This window comes from Sciurus vulgaris (assembly GCF_902686455.1).
Source record: "Sciurus vulgaris genome assembly, chromosome: 12".
NCBI lineage: Eukaryota > Metazoa > Chordata > Mammalia > Rodentia > Sciuridae > Sciurus > Sciurus vulgaris.
The window spans coordinates 43,516,943-43,536,403 of NC_136473.1; the positions used below are offsets into that span (position 1 = coordinate 43,516,943).

At 39.0% G+C, this 19,461-nt stretch overlaps 1 protein-coding gene across 11 annotated transcripts in view; it reads right to left on the reverse strand.

Moving 5' to 3' along the window:
* The window catches only part of SVIL (supervillin), a 226,051-nt gene that overhangs the window by 159,931 nt on the left and 46,659 nt on the right, over positions 1 to 19,461 (reverse strand). For all 11 annotated transcript variants that reach the window (XM_079105799.1, XM_079105791.1, XM_079105793.1 and 8 more), the window contains one exon: positions 8,189 to 8,281. The gene's annotated coding sequence lies outside the window, so the exon portion shown is untranslated. The remainder of the gene's footprint in view (positions 1 to 8,188; positions 8,282 to 19,461) is intronic.

A 19,461-nucleotide genomic window follows, 5' to 3' on the forward strand; every position in this document is an offset into this window, starting at 1 on the left:
CTCAGACAATGACCTACCAACCTCAATCCCCCACAGCCAAAGCTATAGAATACGCAAAGGGCAAGCGAGATTCCAGGTAGCCACACCAATAACAACGCTCTCTAAACAACATCCCAGGAAGACACGTTCTGAATTCAGACTTGGCCCTTTCTGAAGCCTACAAAAAACACAAAGCTCCCTGTCTCCCATCTTGGGAAAAAAAAAAAAAAAAAATCCCAGCTTGAGTGCACTGGGAAGTTGGTCAGGGAGCCTGCAGCCCTGAACCATCACTTGATTTTTTTTTTTTTTTTTTTTTTGCACAGCTGTATTCAATTTTCTGTCCTTGGGGTTTTAAAAGGAACATTTATTCCAAGGCCAGGATTCTCAAGTTTTATGGTTATACAACTCCCTCTCAGGGCCAAAGAATGTTTGAAAAGTTTTAAGCCCAGCAAAGTGAATTAGTAAAAGTATCCAAATGAAAGTGAAATAAAAAATTAAGACATTCCAATTTATAGGAAAACTTCTTACTTTATTATACTGTACTTTCTGTTTGTCCTCCAAGCTATTCCTACCTATTTCTCATGCAAATATAGGTGGGGTGTGTGTGCGTGTGCGCACAGAGAAGGAGAGCAGGTGAAGAGCAGAGAAGTACAAAGGTGTATTTAGAATCTTCCATGGTTTCTATTTCCTTGTTTATGGCCTTTTTTTTTTTTTTTGGTACTAGGGATTTAACCCTGAGGGTGTTTAACCACTGAGCCACATCCCAGCCCTTTCTATTTCTTATTTTGAGACAGGGTCTTGCTAAGTCGCTTAGGGCCTTGGCCTTGCTAAGTTGCTGAGGCTGGTTTTGAACTCACGATCCTCCTACCTCAGCCTCCCTTGTGGTAAATTTTATTTTAAATTAGGTCTACAGATTACTTGAAATTCATAAAGGATCTACAAAGAAAAAAATTCCTTCAGGATGTTTATATGCTGGTTTCCCTAGTTAGAGAACTAAATCTTCAATTTTTTTGGTAGTAGACAGCAGTTTAAAAAAACACGTATTTTTACCTAAAAAGGTAAACAAGTGACATGTTTAACTGAACTGCTGTAAGCTAATTTCATTATCAACATACGAAAATAAGGAAATAAGAGTTGGAGAACTAAGGATTAGAATGAGCCTCCCATGAAACACTAACTAGTTTTCAAAGTGCAACCAAATGGAGGTATATTAGAAAATCCACAAGTCCCTTACCTGGTCTCTTCTGTTCTGTCTTCATGTCACCAATGCCCACATCCCAGACATCTGTCCCAGGCTGGCTACATAGGCACAAATGCCCCTTTCTCTTTGCCCCTTGAAGTCTCCCAAAGCCCTCTGCCTGTTTCATACACTCATCTGATCTGACAGACAAAGCAATGCTCAGGCTTCGGGGCCTGAGGTTTGCGACAGAGCACACACCACCCACATTAGAAGCCTGGCTACTGCCCAAGACAAATAAGATGTTTTCAAGAAACAAAGCAATTTGCACAAAGATCCACCCGAAGCAGAGAAAAACTGCCATCAGTACTCCTCCATAAAACGATCTGCAACATTGCCAGTAGCACCTGCTTAGTAAAGTCCTGTTCTCTGAAAACAACTGGAAGACAGGGAAACTGACCTGACTCCACTCTAGTCATGATGAGGCCTGCTGCAGGCTGCTCTGAAGTGGCTGACAGTCCCAAGTAGAGCAAACCAAACCTTCTCTTTGCAACCTTTTTCTTATGCTCCTTTAAAATCAAGAAATCAAAAGTGCCCTTTAGCACGGCCCTGCAGCAAAGATAACAGGTTGAAGTTCAAATGATTTCTTCCAGACAATCACTGTAATTCTCCTGTGATTGGAAGTTGTTAGAAGTTAGTGTGAGCCCTAAACCTAGGGCACAGGACAGCTAAAACACAAACAACAACAACCAAGAAAAAACAGGATTCTAAAATCTGGGCTTTTTTCTAAATCAGTGATTTCTTCACAGATAATAGTCTAACTTATAATCAAGTAATACACACTCCTAATATCATTTTCTCATAATAAATAAATTTTAAAATCCTCTGTATGTATGCTCTAGGACAAATTAAAATGCTTCTTTCAGAATGTTTCTAAGAAAGTAATACTGGAAAATTCTTTTTTCAAAGCCTCCAATACATGCTTTCTACACATATGATAAAACATATTCAACTATAATTTCATATATGGGAAAAACCCTTATACCAGTGGCCTTTAACCAAGGTTAGAAAAATAATGACATCCTCCAACTTCATGCCAACCTGTTGGAAAAAGAATAGGATTTTTCAAACATTGTTTTAGCAGAGATCATCTATATTTTATGCAAATGGAAATTTTAGCTAGTAACACTCAGATAAAATACTTTAAAAATAAAACTCGCTAAAATGTGTGTGTGCTTGCACATGGATTTACACTCACATCTTGCCAAAAGCAAAGAACAAACACTGCTCAGACTCATCCAAAATGAGTCGTCTTTGGTCATGTGCTTACACTGTGATGTTTGCTCAAAGTGTTTTTATGGGCTTTATAGCCTAAGGAGCACTTCTTTTCCAAGAAACATTTTCACAAGAGAATGGGCAGATTGGGTTATAACTTGAAGGAACATATATCTTAAAAAGTCATTTCCACATACTCTAAATTAGTAAAGAAGTCCGGGGAAAGAATACACTAATAGAAATCTTAAGATCCATGTTCAATGTAATTTAGGGGTTTCTGAGAAAGTGTATACTGTGAGCATTTGTGTGTATGTGTGTATGTGTGTGTGTACACGCACACGTGTGTGAACTTGTGTATGTGCTTTTCCCTCCACCTTGCTTCAGGAACTGCTATAGTCTCAGTGGTCCGACCACTGGGTTCCAATAAGGTCTTAGGAGATACAGAACAGCAAGGCCAATACATCAAGACTTTGCTTCATAAATGTCTTTACTGCATATAAAATCAGGGAATGACTTTGCTGTTTATTCTGATTTCAAATGAAGATTTTTTCAACAATTCTACCTAAACTCTGAAAAGGCACATTAGTGAAATGCTTCTTTCAGTTTCCTCCTGGTCAAAACAACAAAACAGAGCTGGGGGGACATAGCTTATCAAATGGGAGGCTCTGGGTTCAATCTACAACAGAAAACAAAGAGAAAACAACAAAAAAAATCAAACCCCTCAGAGAACAAAGCTCAGAATGGCTCTCTTCTGGGAACCCCCACCTAGGAAGTCCTTCCTGCTTGTCTTGCTCCCCAGGGCTACAGGTTAGCAGCAACTACCTACATACATGGTTAGTCAGAAGAGCTGGCTCCCAGGGAAGAGATTGGCCTTCAAACCCTGCCAGCACTTTTTTTTTTTTTTGGTACTCAGGGGTACTTAACCATTGAGCTACCTCCCCAGCCCCCTTTTTTTTGTATTTTATTTGGAGACAGTCTCACTGAGTTGCTGAGGCTGGCTTTGAACTCAAGATCCTCCTGCCTCAACCTCCCGAGCCCCTGGGATAACAAGTGTGCACCACCACACCCCAGCCCTACCAGTACTTTTGCTGGGTGTTTCAGCAGAGCAGGAAATGATCCTGAAGTAAGTTTTGTTGTAACCAGACTCTAGTTAGGTCAAAACTTCGAGAAACAGTTGCCTAACTCTCTTCAATTTCACACTTCGTGTCCCCTCATCAGCCTTCTCTGATCTGCTATCTCCAGTATGGAACTCCTCTTACCAAGTCATGGACAACATCCACCTTGGCAATTCCAATGGATGCTTGCATCTCCCTTCACTGAACTCTTGGGAGAACCTGACTTTGTGAACCCTCCTTCTTTTTGAACAACCTAAGTTCAATGACTACCCCCGCAACTCTTCTCCTTTTTCTTCCTCCCTGGTGGGCCGCACTTTCTCAGTTTTCTTTACAGCTCTTCTAAATCCCATTTCATTCTGAGCCCCTCTCCCCCAAGCCCTCTCTGTTTTCATCCTTTCCTATGGATTTACTGATCATCTGTTATCTCCAGTCTGGATTACTCCTCAGAGTTCCAGATCACTGGAACTAGCTCTGAAATAGCTCTGTTTGGATACTTAACAGGCACCTTGTGTTTAATGTGTCTAAACAGATTCTGGAGGCTGAAAACCCTCCTCCCCATTCCTAATTCCTCTTGTCCTTTCTCCCCAAAACTCACCTATCAAGTGCTGACACATCCATATATATTCCATATGTATATATAGTTTTATATCATAACACTCTATTGATAGAATTCTAATTCACATACAATAAACCACAGTGTATAATTCAATGGTTTTAGTATATTCACAAAGTCATGTGACCCTACCAAATCAATTTTAAAGATTTTCATCAATTCAAAAAGAAACCACAGATCCTTCTAATTTCCCACTATATACCTTAGTTATAGGCAACCATTTGGGTTATTTTCATTCTTTGGGTATTTAAAATAATTTCATACCATAAACTTTGGTGTTTATGAGCATATATTTATATTTCTCTTGGGTGTGCACCTTGGGATATACATACTAGGTTGTGAAAGGTAACAACTAAGTGTGTTTAACTCTTTGAGGAAGTTCCACAGTGTTTTCCAAAGCAACCACATTAGAAACATTTTTCATTCTCAACAGCAATGTATGAGAGTTCCAATGTATCTATATCCTCACCAACACTTCACTTTATCTGTATTTCATAATGAGTATAAGGAGTGTCTGATTGTGGTCATGTTGCCTTTCCTGATAACTGACAATGTTGAAAATCTTCCCACGTGCTATCGCCATTAGCATATCTTCTCCAGAGAAAAGTTTGTTTACATCCTTTGACTCTTTCTAATTGGTTTGTATTTTTATTACTGAGTCATAAGGGGTCTTTATATATCCTAGATGTAGTTTTTTATCACAAATATAATTTTTAAACTATTCTGTGGGTTGTCTTTTCACTTTCTTGATACTTTGATGAACAAAAGTCTAATTTTTGATAAAAGTTCAATTTTCTTTAATCACTTGTAGTTTTGGTGTCATATCTCAAAAATCATTCCCAATTCAAAGTCTCAAACTTCATTCTTTCGCCTGTGGATATTTAGTTATCACAGTATCATTTGTTGAAGAAATTATTCTATTCCCATTGAATTGTTTTGGCACATTTGTTGAAAATCAATTGACCGTAAATGTATAGATTTACTTCTAGATCAATTCTATTCCATATGTATATATCCCCATTCTTATGCCATAACCACACTGTCTTGATTACTGTAATTTTGTAATTTTGAAATCAGGAAGTTGAGTCTTCCTATTTCATTCTTCTTTTTCGAGACTGTTGTGACTATTCTGGGTTCCTTGAATTTCCTATTAATTTTACGATCAGCTTGTCAAATTCTGCAAAGAATCCATTTGAGGTTTTTATAGAGATTGAATTGTACATACAGAACAATTTTGGGAGTATTGCCATTTAAACAGTATTGTCTGATTCATGAACATGGACATTTTTCCAATTATTTAGGTTTTCTTTATTTCAACAATGTTTTGTATGTTTTTGTTGCTGTCATCATTGTTGCTATTACTATTTTGTGGTACTAGGGATTGAAATCAGGCCTTGCACATGATAAGCAAGTATTCTATAACTGAGCTATATCCCAGTCCTTTTTAAAATTTTTATTGGAGGGCAAGTTCTCACTAAATTGCCCAGCCTGGCCTCAAACTTGTGATCCTCCTGCTTCAGCCTCCTGAATAGCTAAGATTACATGTATGCACCATGGCACTGGCAATGTTTTATAGTTTTTAAGAATGTATGTTTTACATTTCTTTTGTTTAATTTATTCTTAAGGATTTTTATGTTATTATAAATTCCTAATTTCATTTAGATTATTAATTATAAGTGTACAGAAATACAATTGATTTTTGTATATTGATTTTATATTCTGCACCCTTGCTGGAATTATTAGTTCTTATAATTTAGTGCATTCCTAAGGATTTCTATATACAAAATAAGGCCATTGGCAAATTATTATTTTCAAATGCCATATTGCAAATATTTTTTCCCTTTCTAATCTGGAAGACTTTTATTTCATTTTCTTACATAAATGAACAGGTTAAAACCTCTAACATAGTACATATTAGTATGCTAATGTCATCAGTTTTGAGGAAGACTCTTGGGGTTCTCCAGAGTGATAGAACCAATAGGGTGGATAGATGGGATGGACAGATGGATGGATGGTAGATGGATAAATGGATAGATAGATGGATAGATAGATGTAAGATGGGTGATTTATTAGGGACACTGGCTCTCAAATACTGGGGGGCTAAGTCCTACAATAGGCTGTCTATAACCTGGAGACCCAGAAATACATACTGCATGGTTCAGTTCAAGTCCAAAGGCCTCAGAATGAGGGAAGCTCGTGGTGCAAACCTCAGTACAAGTTAGGTGGAAGGCCTGAGAACCCAAGGGACCACTGGAGACTCTAGAATTGTAATGTACAAGGGCAGAAAAATAAGGGTGTCTCGGCTCCAGGGAAGAGCCCAAATTAACCTTTCCTTTCTCTTTTTTTTCTATTGGGGCCCCCACCCAACTGGATGGTGCCTGCCCACACAAAGGGCAGATCTTCCCCACCCTGTTTACTGATTCACATGCCCATCTTCTTCAGAAATATGTACACAGACATACCCAGAAGTAATGCTCTACCAGTTATACGGCTGTACCTTAACATGGTCAAGTAGACATCTAAACTTAATCATCACAAATACTAAAGGGTAGTGGCGAGAGTGGGCATCCTTGTTTTGTTCCTGATCTTAGCGGGACAAGACAGTATGATCTAGCCCTGAAACTTTCACAGGTACCCTCTGCAGAGTGAAGAAGTCCCCTTCTAGTCCTAGTTCCTTTAGTATTTGTCTGTTTTCACATGATGTTATAATATGTCTTTCATTCACTGTTGGCTTGCTTTACCCCCTGGATGCTTTTCTTATACCATCTGCATAGTTTGCTATTTCTCACCTTTATAAGGTCTCCATTTCAGGACGTCCCTGGATCATCCTATTCAAAAGTCTCTACCCACTGCTAGATCTTCCCCAGTCAGGTAACCATAGACCCTTCAAAGCACTCAGCCATTATCATTATACATACGAAATCTGTCGACACCTGTATAGAATCTAATATTTGCCAGCATATATGCATAATTTTAGTTCTCACAATAACAGGCACTATTTTCACTGCTCTTCTGATGAAGAGATTGAAAAACAGATTGGGTGTCTTACCTAAAGTCATGAAGTTTACAAATGCCAGACTCAGGATTATAACCAGGACACCTAGTTCCAGAGATCATTCTCTCTCTTTCTCATTTCCCCCCCTGCCTTCCCACCCCCCACCCCCAGTGCAAAGGATAGAATACAGGGCCTTACGCACATTAGGAAGGCTCTCTGTCACTAAGTTAAATCCTCAACCCTGAGACTGTTCTCTTGAACACTTGCTGTCACATCTCTCTATAAATACTTGTACTTACTTATTAACTTATTTACTTTCTATCCATAAGCATTGACAATCTGATTTATTCCTGTATCCCTAGCATCTACCAACATACATGACTTGTATTAAAAACATATTTATGAACAAATGGAATGCTGGTTATGATAAAAGAATTCCATAGGACCATGCTGAGTCCTTTAGTTTTGAGAAATATCAATTACCTTTAATACAATGTTCCCAAACTCACTTGGGCATAGACCCATCTTCCATCACCTGCTCCCACTACAATGATAGTGTAGGGAGCTATGTTCCAGGGAATACACTTTGAGAAATACTGCTCTAGAGAAGCAAGTCAAATGGCACAGTTCCAAGAAGTGTGTTCTTGCCCTGATTGTGCAGCTAGATAACATTTCAATCTACAAAGTTTAACTTAGAGTCCCTGGAAGCACTTTCAAAGCCATAGCTCAGTTCAAAAAGAATTGAGTACTAAGTTTTTCTTTCTTTCCTGGAGTTTCTAAAGGATACATTCTGATACAGGACCACAAGGAAATGGGTTTTTTCCAAGTGTCATAATGGCTCCACTGCCCTGCATGTTTGTGGGTCCACTGCTTCTCATGGGGGCAGCTTTAACTTTCTTGAAGCTCTGGTTCATGGAATATGATTCAGACAGGGCCACCACTTATCATGTGGCTTAATCTAGTCTCAGAAGACAGGCAAAACCAAAAAAGCTTTAACCACAACACTTCTTTCTATTTCTTTCTCCAAGACTTACCTTAATGCTGGTATTTAAATCATGGTTTCAGACATGGATGGGCTTCAAAATCATTTCATCCCAGCTATCCACGTCTTTATCTACTTGAACTTTCTGAAAAAGGAGAAAGAAAAATATCTGCTCTGAAATCTGAGAGAAAACATAACTCTATCTGTGAGCACAGCAGGATACTCTAATTAATCTGCTGTTTCTGAATAGCTTTTTTCCTTTCAATTTGTCTACCTCAGCCACTACAAATTATAGGCAGTGGTTAAAGAATCTTTTCAAATCTGATTTTAAAAGTACTCAGTAAAAGAATACTTTTTCTCTTTCATCTTAAACTTGGTGAATAAAGTCATTTCCATGGAATGGTTCTCCAAAGCTCTTTTCTGTGGTGACTGAAATTTTACATGTTTAGTCAAAAGGTGAGAATTAACTTTGGTAAATATGAGTACTTTCTAAATCCAAATTTATATCAGATCCAAACAAGGGGCCTTGGGAGGAGGAGCCGTGGTACACAAGGAGACCTGAGAAAACAGAAAAATGGGTTGGAACTCCTCCTGGAGTTGGATGTATACACCCAGAAGGAACTAAGATCTGATTCCTGAGAAAAAGAGAGATGCTTAGCAGAGAAGTGAGGAGACTAGGATAACTGTCCCAGGCACCCAGAGTGAATGATTTTTCTAGAACTTGGTCTACACCATTGAAACCAGGCAGCGGCCATCTTCAACATGTATTTTCCTCAAAGGCTGGGAAAGAAGGGAAGAACCCACCAACTCTAGAATGTACCAGAGTAGAATGAATGCCAGTGTGCTTTTCCCCATGTGATTTGCCTAGTGAGATGTAACGTGTATGGAAGTGACTCACCTGGTGACAGTCATTCCTCACACTCAAAGTAGCTAAGTGCCTATAGGACATTCTGATGACTTAGCTGGGAGAAGTACTACATACAGCAAGGCTCCAGCTCCAACACCCCAAACTGAAGAGGAAAGCCCCTGGGTTCATTAGCTGGTTAGAGGTTAAAAGATGGGTGGTTTCTGGGAAATCTTTTTTATCATCAGCTACTGAGGTATTTCCTCCTTTTCCCTCCCCATGTCTATTCAGCACTTCCCTGTATGACCTTTTGAAAAAGTCAGGACAGAGTTCACACATAAGTACAGAAGGCCCTGCAATGAACAGCAGCCAGTGACACACCAGCACTGTGAAGGACCAGAGCTGGCAGTGCTTGGTTCTCGGTTTTCATAGACACATATGGGAAGTTTGTTGTCAGAAGCCTGCTTTATCTGGTGAGGAGAATGGGGCTCACCTCCAGAAACTCAGGCCCAGAGGCAACTTATAAGGAAATCATCTTGTGAGGGGTGAGTGGGTGGAGGGCAGTCAGCCCACTTGAATTTCCCATAAGGGAAAACCACTGCATGATAAAATTCAGATAGCCATTAACTCATTACTTTAAACCACAAAAATGGTTACAGTACACACAGACTAACTATTGGGTTTAAACAGATGACTCCTGGTGCCAAAAAAAAAAAAAAAAAATTTTTTTTTTCCTCCCCCATAAATCTGTTTATTACTCAAAAATTTTGGAGCCTTGTGAACTGGGATAGACCAATTTAAGCCTCTTTTCCCCCTGGGGTTCTTCCTTAGTATTCTAAACTTCAGAGAAATCTGCCTACTTTGGATAAGGAGAAGCTCACACTATATCACCTACAAAGGAAGGAAAAGGGGAATTATTCAGAAAGGGAAAAGTCCGAGGACCAGGAAAAGGCAGGCAGAAACAACGGTCAGGGAGGAATACTCATCCTTCCCTCCTCTCCAGAGTGCCACTCTCTTCCCGGACATCACATCAGTTTCTGACCCACATCCCTCCAGCACCCCTGGAACAAAGGCTTTCAAACTTAGAGTGCACAGAAGAATTGCCTTGGGGCTCTAGAACTGCAATGGACCTAGAAGAAATTCTACACTGGAGATCATGAGCCCAAGCACCAAAAAGCAGCATGAAATCTGGACATGGAACACTTTAGCTGTAGGACTCTAGCTTGCTCAAACACAAAGGGTGACTAAAATGATAAAATATCAGAGGTTAGTATGTGAACTGGAAAACAAAACTGTGAATCAGCTTTAAGGCAGGCAGGATAATTTGGGGAAAAGAACAAGAACATAATTAGAAAAGAGTTCAAATTTAATGACAGATGAAATTGAATAAACTATTCAAGCTGGTAAAAAAAAAAAAAAAAAAAAGCAGAAAAAAGAAATTCTAGAAGAAAAGGAAGCACTGGGGAAAGAACAGCCAACATGGTAAATGCAAAAGGAAGAAGAGGTGGAAGGAAGCTCCAGGCCAGATGGAATGGCTTGTCCCATCTTTCCAGTGTTCTCTGACCTTCTAAAGTCATTTCCTCCTCAAAGAAACAAACTTTCATTTGACTTTCACATGGTTATCAATCTATGTACAAAAGATATGACAAGACTAATTCTAGACAAGACTATTTCTAAACCAATGACAAGATGAATTCTAGACCAATTCCAGACCACTTGCATCTGGAGCAGAGATGAGGGATGAGGCTACCATGAGTCCCAACTTTTACCCTGGCTATGTTCTTCCATCCTTTTCTCTAGATGCCTAGAGAAAGGAGAGAAGGTTCTTCCAGGTAGTTTCACAGAGCCTTGGTACTTCCTCCTTACAATAATATGAATCTCAGGATGTTGTTTAGGATTCAGCTCAGATATCTCGTTTCTAGAAGACCTCTCACTATCCCACTTCCCTCTCAAGGACCTTTCTCCCCTGAATTCATCCCAAAACACAAACTCTTTAGTGTTAGTGGCCTCTTGTCCGCAGGGGATTGGTTTCAGGATTCCCCAGAGACACCAAAACTCATGGATGCTCAAGTTCCTCACATAAAATGGTAGAGTATTTGCATTAAACCCTCATATATATACTCCTAAGTACTTTAAATCATCACTAGATTATTTATAACACCTAGTACAAGGTGCATGCTACGTAAATAATTGTTATGCTGTATTGTTTAGAGAATGAGAAGGAAAAGGTCTGTATATGTTCTGTGTAGATGCAATTCTCTTTTTCTGAGTTTTTTTAATCCACACATGGTTGACTCCTGGGAACCTGGGGATACAGAAAGCTGACTTATTCTCAACCATTCAGGGTTGGATTAGCCTTAATAATGATAGCATAATCAGTATTATTTGAATATTCATAAAATAATAAATCAATAAAATGCCATCTACCTATCAGAAGGTCTCCAGTGGCTGGAATTAATGACCTACAGATTTCACCATGCGTTTACTAACAGTGTGGGGACAGCCCTGTTCCATCCTTCCTTGGGTATATACTCACTATGCTGGTGCTTAGGACTTACCAATCTGCTAGCATTCATTCTAGGACCAATTAAGTTGATAGAAAAACTGTTTGTAAGTAATTGGATGGTCACGTGAAGGTTTAAAGCAAGGAACAAGGACAACAGCAGAAAGATGGTATTAGGAGATAGGGGCAGCAGGGACAGATATAAGGAAGGACTCCCTTCAAAAACCACCAGGTCCACTGCTGTGTCTTTTAGTGGAAAGGACAGCTCTCAATGAAACACTAAACAGGCTGGGTTTCACCTTAATGTTGTGTGTGTGCATGCCTGTGCATATAACATTGGAAATAAAGAACAAAAATAGAACATTTTAAGAGTACTTGCCATTGGCATATCCTATTTGTTAAGTAAGGGATAGGGGTTTTGTGATCCTAGACTTGTAAGATTTTTACACACTAGGATAGTATCCTCATAACAGTGTGGACTTTTCTTAGTACTGGATTTGTCATTAGGTCAAATATTGGTAGTCTTCACTCAAAAGGATATATTAAATTTGTGTCAATCTGTTTACCCTTTTACCACTCTTAATCAAGAGTACCTGTATTGTAATTGTCTATATGCCTCTGAAAGTAAACTGTGGGATTTTATAAGCAGGACTCTTCTTTTGTATGGTATGCTGTTAGTATTTCATAGCCAGGAGTCCAGTGCTCAACAAGGTACCAGTGGGCAGAGGGGAAACTCATTCTCCCTGTGAGGGCTTCCAGCCACCAGCATGCCACCAGTCAAAATAGCAACTGATGTGGAGGACATGTGAAGGAGAGGGAGCTAAAATAAGCACCGCAGCCCTCCCTGTGAGGTCCAGGCACTCCACGCCCCTCTGTCCTTGGGGATATCATCCTATAGGGACATGCTACCCACTTTGTGGGCTTTCTGCGTATATTGGGTGTTCTTTCCACATAATCCATGACAGCTAAAGTTCCTAAAAGGAAATGTCAGGTTTGATACATTTTCAAATATGCTCCTGCAAAATCCTTCAACATTTAAAAGACATGGGTATTAATCCCAAATTATAAGCAAATAAATTTAACTTTCCATTAAATTCTCTCATGTGTGTCTGTTTGCCCAAAAACCATTTGGTGAGGTTTGGAGGTATAGCTCAGAGGTAGGGGGCTTACCAGCACACAATTTCAATTTTTTTGGGGTTCAATTTCCAGTATCACAAAAAGAACAAAACAAGCAAACAACAACAACAACAACACACACACACACACACACAAACTTCAGTGTCTCCTACTACTTGTGGAATAACAACCACAAAATGAATAAACAAGTAGCAAACACTGAAGACAAACAGCTTGCTGTGTGATAGATACATGTGCTTGTACATATGATTTGATGTCTATATCATCCAAATATAGTTAAGAGCCAACTTTATACTTTGTAATTAAACACACACACATGTTGTATTCTTAACATGCTAAATTGAAAAGACAGGAAAATTTCAACCTCTCACAGTATGCCTCAAAGAACACCATGACTTCCTCCAAGTGTCCTCAAACCCAGGCGAGTCTGTAAATCACGTGAGTATATTTTTACAGATGATCTTAGGAGCTTGTCTAGTGGTACCTAACACAGTTAGCAACAGAAAGCTAAAAGGAGGTAAATGGTGGTCTTCCCAGTGGACCAGAGTGGGCTCAAAGCAACCACGGTATCTTGAGTCATCTTGGCCTCTCTTTGGACCCCCAAGACTCTTACAACCAATTTGTGCAATTGAGTACTGGTGTGGGCAAATATTTTCTCTTTTCTACTGGCTTCATGTGTATATGTTTTCACGAAAATAAGATTATGATGCTAGGCCTTCCTCTTTTCTATCTTTATGGACAACACATATCAATTTAAAAGGCGATTGCTATGTAAACCATGGTTGATATGAAAAATACACAGCATGGTCTCAAGTTCACCCTTGTACATACTCTGTCCATCGACCTTTGTAATGAAGTAAGGAGGTGGTGGTGGGTCCAGGCTGAATGTAGATGACCTTCACCTCCTTGCTCTCATCATGGGTACATGTTACCAAGGTGGGTCTTCAAGTGTGAGCACCTTCTTTTTAATGTTAAAACTTTCTCAGACTCATCCCTCTCTCCCTGCCACATGCCAGCAGTTGCACTATCAGTAATAAATTTACAATGTCAAAAGCCTAAGATGAATTCAGTAACACATCTTACAATTTACACTTTATAATTCATGGTATTTAAGAGCATTTAAAGTAACTGTGCATTTGGGAGACATTATTTGTCCTGCAGACAATGCTTGTGAGTGAAATGCATATGAATGAAGTCAGATTGTGCACATGAGCACACACGGATATCCTACAGCCTATGGCTGTCCCTGTGTGGGCACAGACAGACTCTGCTTGCTGGCTGCATAGATGCTTACTGGTCCTCAGGATTTAGAGGCCCCAAAACAAAGCCAGGTTGACTGGATTATCACAGAGTCATTCCTTGACAAATGGCCACTATAGTAGCACTGTCCCCCACCCACAGGGAATACACCTCAAGACCCCTAGTGGATGTCTGAAACTGCAGATAGTATTGAACTCTATATATGTGATAACCTGACAGCAGTAGCTAACAGGAGGGTAGCATGTACACCATAGATATCACCTCATTACAGCACACAATTTAACACATAAATTGTTTATTTCTGGAATTCTCCACTTAATATTTTTTGACCACGCTGGTCGCAGGTAACAAAACTATGGAAAGCAAAGTTATGAACAAGAGGGAACTACTTCATGAGGAGATGTCCAAAAACAGTTGCTAAGCAGTGCAAAAAGAAATGACTTCGGATGGAAATAGCAATAAAAAAAACTCAGGAGAGAGATATAGATAGATACAGACAGAGATATAGGTGGAGATACAGATAGAGACATGGTTAAGAGATACAAATAGAGAGAACACATACTACAAATCTTGTGCCCAAACTTCCAACCCTGTGTAGTGACCAAAATATGGAATAAACAAGAACGGATAGAGGACAATGCACTTCAGAAATCACAGCTTCCTTGAGAGACTCCAGGAGTTAAGAAGAAAAAAAAAAAAAAGGAAGAAGAAGAAGAAAGAAGGAGGAGGAGGAGGAGGAGGAGGAGGAGGAGGAGGAGGAGGAGGAGGAGAAAAAAAAAAAAAAGAAAAGAAAACTAGAACAGAACAGAACTGTTACTGTATAAAAAGAGGTGACCTGAGTCAACACATGTGAATATCAATGCACACTTCTGAGGCTGCTCAGTCACTGGCCATTAGTCCAGGAAATATCACAACACTACTTCATACTGTCATCTGAGTTTGAATCATTCTTTTAATAGGCCCCTAGTACCTAACAGCTGGAGAGTATGCAAAACACATGAAAAACACACTTCTTCAGAGTATGTGGGAGAAAGTTAATAACAACAGCCACAGCAACAAATATTTCTGGAGTAAGTAATACTTGCCAGGCATTATTCTAAGCATGTATACATGTTAACAACTAATCACCACTAGATACAGTTATCATCCTCCCCTGCACAGATGAGGAAAGGCATAGGAAGGCTGCCCAATGTCTCCTAGGCAGCAAGTAGCAAAGTCTGGCTCCAGAAATCTTAGTCTCACCTACGATGCTAGGTTTCCCCACTGATTAAAAAAAAATGTAAAAGTCTTCAGAAAGATAAAAACCTTTTCATTGGATTCTATACACTTCATAGTCAATATTTCCAATCTATATACCTTGTCATATTTCCAAATCTATACACCTTGTCATAACCACAATCTTTCTGATTTCCCTGCTGGAGCAAAATGGACCATCACCATAAAAGTCCAAACAGTTTTACAGCCCAGACTCAGGTACTTTTCTGCTTGGGGAGAAGTAAGAGAAACTGCTCCTTAAATTTGGGGGTGGGGCTCAACCAAATGTGCAGATGTCCATGAGCCTGGTACCCTTGTACCAAAGTCCCACCACGGATGGTGGATACCCTTGAGCCTCAGTTTAATTTAATGTACGAAACCCAAGACAAACAGATGTGTATACACATCAGTGAGGACTAGGTACTACTATGTGCAGAGAAGGAGAAAAAACTCAGGAAACGGTGATGTTTAAAGTCTTTTAAATAAAAATTAATTTAAAGATCTAAGTGGAAGGGATTGGAACACAAAGTTGAGGGGAGGCAAAGGAAGAGACATGTTCCAGGGCATTTGTACTGGAGGTTAAATTGCAGCTCACAGACCTCTCCAACTTTGCAGGTGGGAATGCAAAATGGTACGACCACTTGGCAAAACAGTGTGGCAGGTGTTTCTTTTATAAAAATAAAGTTAAACATACACTTAACATATTAATCAGTCATCTCACCCCTACATATTTACCCCATAAAAAATGAAAATTTATTTCCATATGCCCGTATGTAAATGTATAGGAGTTTTATTCATGATTCCCTAAAAAAAAATTAAACAACCCAAGTCCTTTAACTGTTGAGAGGATAGGCAAACTCTGTATCCACATAATGAAATACTAAACAGCAATAAGTAATGTTAATATATGACCAAATGGATGAAGAGCATATGCATTATGCTAAGAGATAGAAGCCAACCTCAAAAATCTATGCGCTGTATGATTCCACTTTTACAACATTCTGGAAAAGGCAAAAGTAAAAGGGTAGAAAAGAGTAGTGGTATAAAGAACTAAAAAACCTCTACACAAAGAATACAAATAACCCAATCAACAAATGGACTAAGGATATGAACAGACACTTCACAGAAGATGATCTACAAGCAATCAACAAACATATGAAAAAATGTTCACCATCTTTAGTAATAAGAGAAATACAAATCAAAACTACACTAAGATTCCATCTCACTCCAATTAGAATGGCGATTATCAAGAATACAAGCAACAATAGGTGTTGGAGAGGATGTGGGGAAAAAGGTACACTCATACATTGCTGGTGAGGCTGCAAATTAGTGCAGCCACTCTGGAAAGCAGTGTGAAGATTCCTTAGAAAACTTGGAATGGACCCACCATTTGACCCAGCTATCCCACTCCTCAGCCTATACCCAAAGGACTTAAAATCATCATACTACAGAGATACAGCCACTATCAATGTTCATAGCTGCTCAATCCACAATAGCCAGACTGTGGAACCAACCTAGATGTCCTTCAATTGATGAATGGATAAAGAAACTGTGGTGTATATATATATATATATATATATATAATGGAATATTACTCAGCTATAAAGAATAATAAAATTATGGCATTTGCAGGCAAATGGATGAAATTGGAGAATATCGTGCTAAGTGAGATAGGCCAATCTCAAAAATCCAAAAGGCAAATGATCTCACTGATAAGTGGATGATGACACATAATGGGGGGTGGGAGAAGGGCAAGAAAAGAGGAAGGAGGGATTGTATAGAGGGAATAGAGGGGTGGGAGGGGTGGGGGGGAAGGAAAAAATAACAGAATGAATCAAACATCATTACCCTATGTAAATGTATGATTACGCAAATGGTATGCTGTTACTCCATGTACAAACAGAAACATCATGTATCCCATTTGTTTACAATAAAAAAAAAAAAAAGAGTAGTGGTTGCCAGGGGCCCAGGTTAATTGGAGGGATTGATTGCCAAGGGTCACAGGGAACTTTCTAGGACGATGGATATTCGTATCTTAATTATAACAGTATTACACAACTGTATGCACTTATGAAATCATAGATGTACATTAAAATGGGTAAGTTTTACTTTGTGTAAATTACACATCAGTAACTCTGACTTTTTAAAAAGCATCTCAGCAATCGTGCCAACAAAATCATCTCAAAGAATGGGGCTGTTATCTTCTACAAGGTTCAACAAGCCATGCAACTAACTTCCTTTATTAATTTCCACCCCCAATTTCTTCACACATAGCATTTCTAGTAAGAGTATGTTTTGCTCATTTATAGGGAATAAACACTCCTTTAGTCATATAAGATTTCTTAAAGTAACTTCTGTGTGTTTAGTAAATAGTTTGCTCCACCTGTGTTTTAGTCAGCTTTTTTTTTGCTGCTATGAGCAAAAGATTTGACAAGAACAATTTTAGAGGAGGAAAAGTTTATTTGGGGCTCATGGTTTCAGAGGTCTCAGGTCACAGATAGTCAACTCCCAAGCTTTGTACCCAAGGAGAGGCAGAACATCATGGCAGAAGGGTGTGGTAGAGGAAAGTAGCTCAGAAAGCAAAGAAAGAACTGCTCCACTCACCAGAGACAAAGCATAATACCCCAAAGGCATGTCTTCAGGGACCCACCTGCAGTTACCACCCCGTTAATCCACTCAAGTGGATTAATGTACTGATTAGGTTAAAGCTCTCATAACCCAATCATTTCACCTCTGAACATGAGCTTTTGGGGGTCACCTAATATCTAAATCACAGCAACATGCTCCCACCATGACATTCCTCCACAGACCCAAAGCGAAGAGACCAACAGATTATGGACTAAAACTTCCAAAACCATGAGCCAAAATGAATCTTTTATCTTCATAAATTTATTAACCCAGGTATTTGTTATAAGTGATGGGGAGCTGAATAACATACTCCATCAGTGAACCTTCCAGGAAACAAAGATTTCCATCAAAGCTAATAAAAGTTAAAAAGCTTTATAGAATATATCGATATAGAATATCAGAATGTTTTGAAATCCTCTTTCTTTAACCCTTGCTAAAACAAAAGAATGTCAACAAAATGGCAGAGTATGGATACTCTTTACTATATTTCTACTATTAATAATCTTTGTTTACTGGTAAAGAGAAGTCAAATTATAAGAATCTTAATTGATTTACATGTTAAAATCTTTTAGCCGAACCCTGTTTGACATAATCCATATTGAAGCATTTATCTGCTTTACAGATTATTTTCTTTAGTTGCCCTAGGATTGGTATGCTGAAAAAGCTCTTTGAGTTTTTTGAAGTTGCAGCTTACCTAGAGAGAAGCCAGAAATAACACACAAAGGCACCACCAGATCAAGTTTGATTCCTGTGAGTTAGAGAGAGGTGCAGTTGCAGGAGGGCCAGCAAGACTCAGCCTCCACATTGTGGGATGTTGTACACATCCCAAAATCACATCTGCTTTGTCCAAGACAAGATTTATGCCCAGTATTCAAAACACAAGGAAAAGTTTAAGTTGTTTTGATTGGAATAACTGTAGCCTGCTAACATGTACTTCTTCCAGGGAGCTATCAACTTCCATCTTTTCCTCCCTCTTTCCCCCAATTCAACCCTAAGAGCAATAGCAGAGTCCAATGGGAAACCAGATCAAAACACACTTCAGAAGACCAGGCCCAGGGACCTCCACAGACAACAGGCCCCAACATCACTTTTCATGTTTTCCTAGTGCACAGGAATGTTCAATCCAGTTGGAACCATCCAAACTTGAAAAAAACATATAAACTTCATCTGCTTTTCATTTCTTAAAAGTTTTACTCAAAAGAAATTGGTTCCCCAAAGTAATCTTAACTCATCCACCTCTCCATTATCAGACAAGAGAAATCTAGTCATTTAGGGCCAGCATAGGTGACTTAAGTGACTTCCCAGTATTTCCTTTCAGCTACGTTTTGAAGCTCTTTAATGATTTTCCACTTTTCCTACCACACCATATTTCTTAGTATATATACTCTTAGAAAGATCTGCCCTTCATAAAAAAGTCACTGTTCTGTTCTGAAGGATTCCTCACTCAACTCTGAATTCAGTAACTTTTCACACAATATCAAGTATTAAAGGAAGATTTTTCCAGCTTGTTGTTTAAGGTGTTAAGACATTCTTTTTTTTCTTATCTGGACTTGGGACTGCCCTTTGCATAGCCCCTTCTTATACAGTAACCAGCTGTTTCTGTCTTCCAAAGACAGCAAGGTTAAGGCTTTATACTTGAGACTTCTGCTGGGTCATTTGTCCAGATATTTACCTTATTTCTTCCCAATGGCTCCAGACA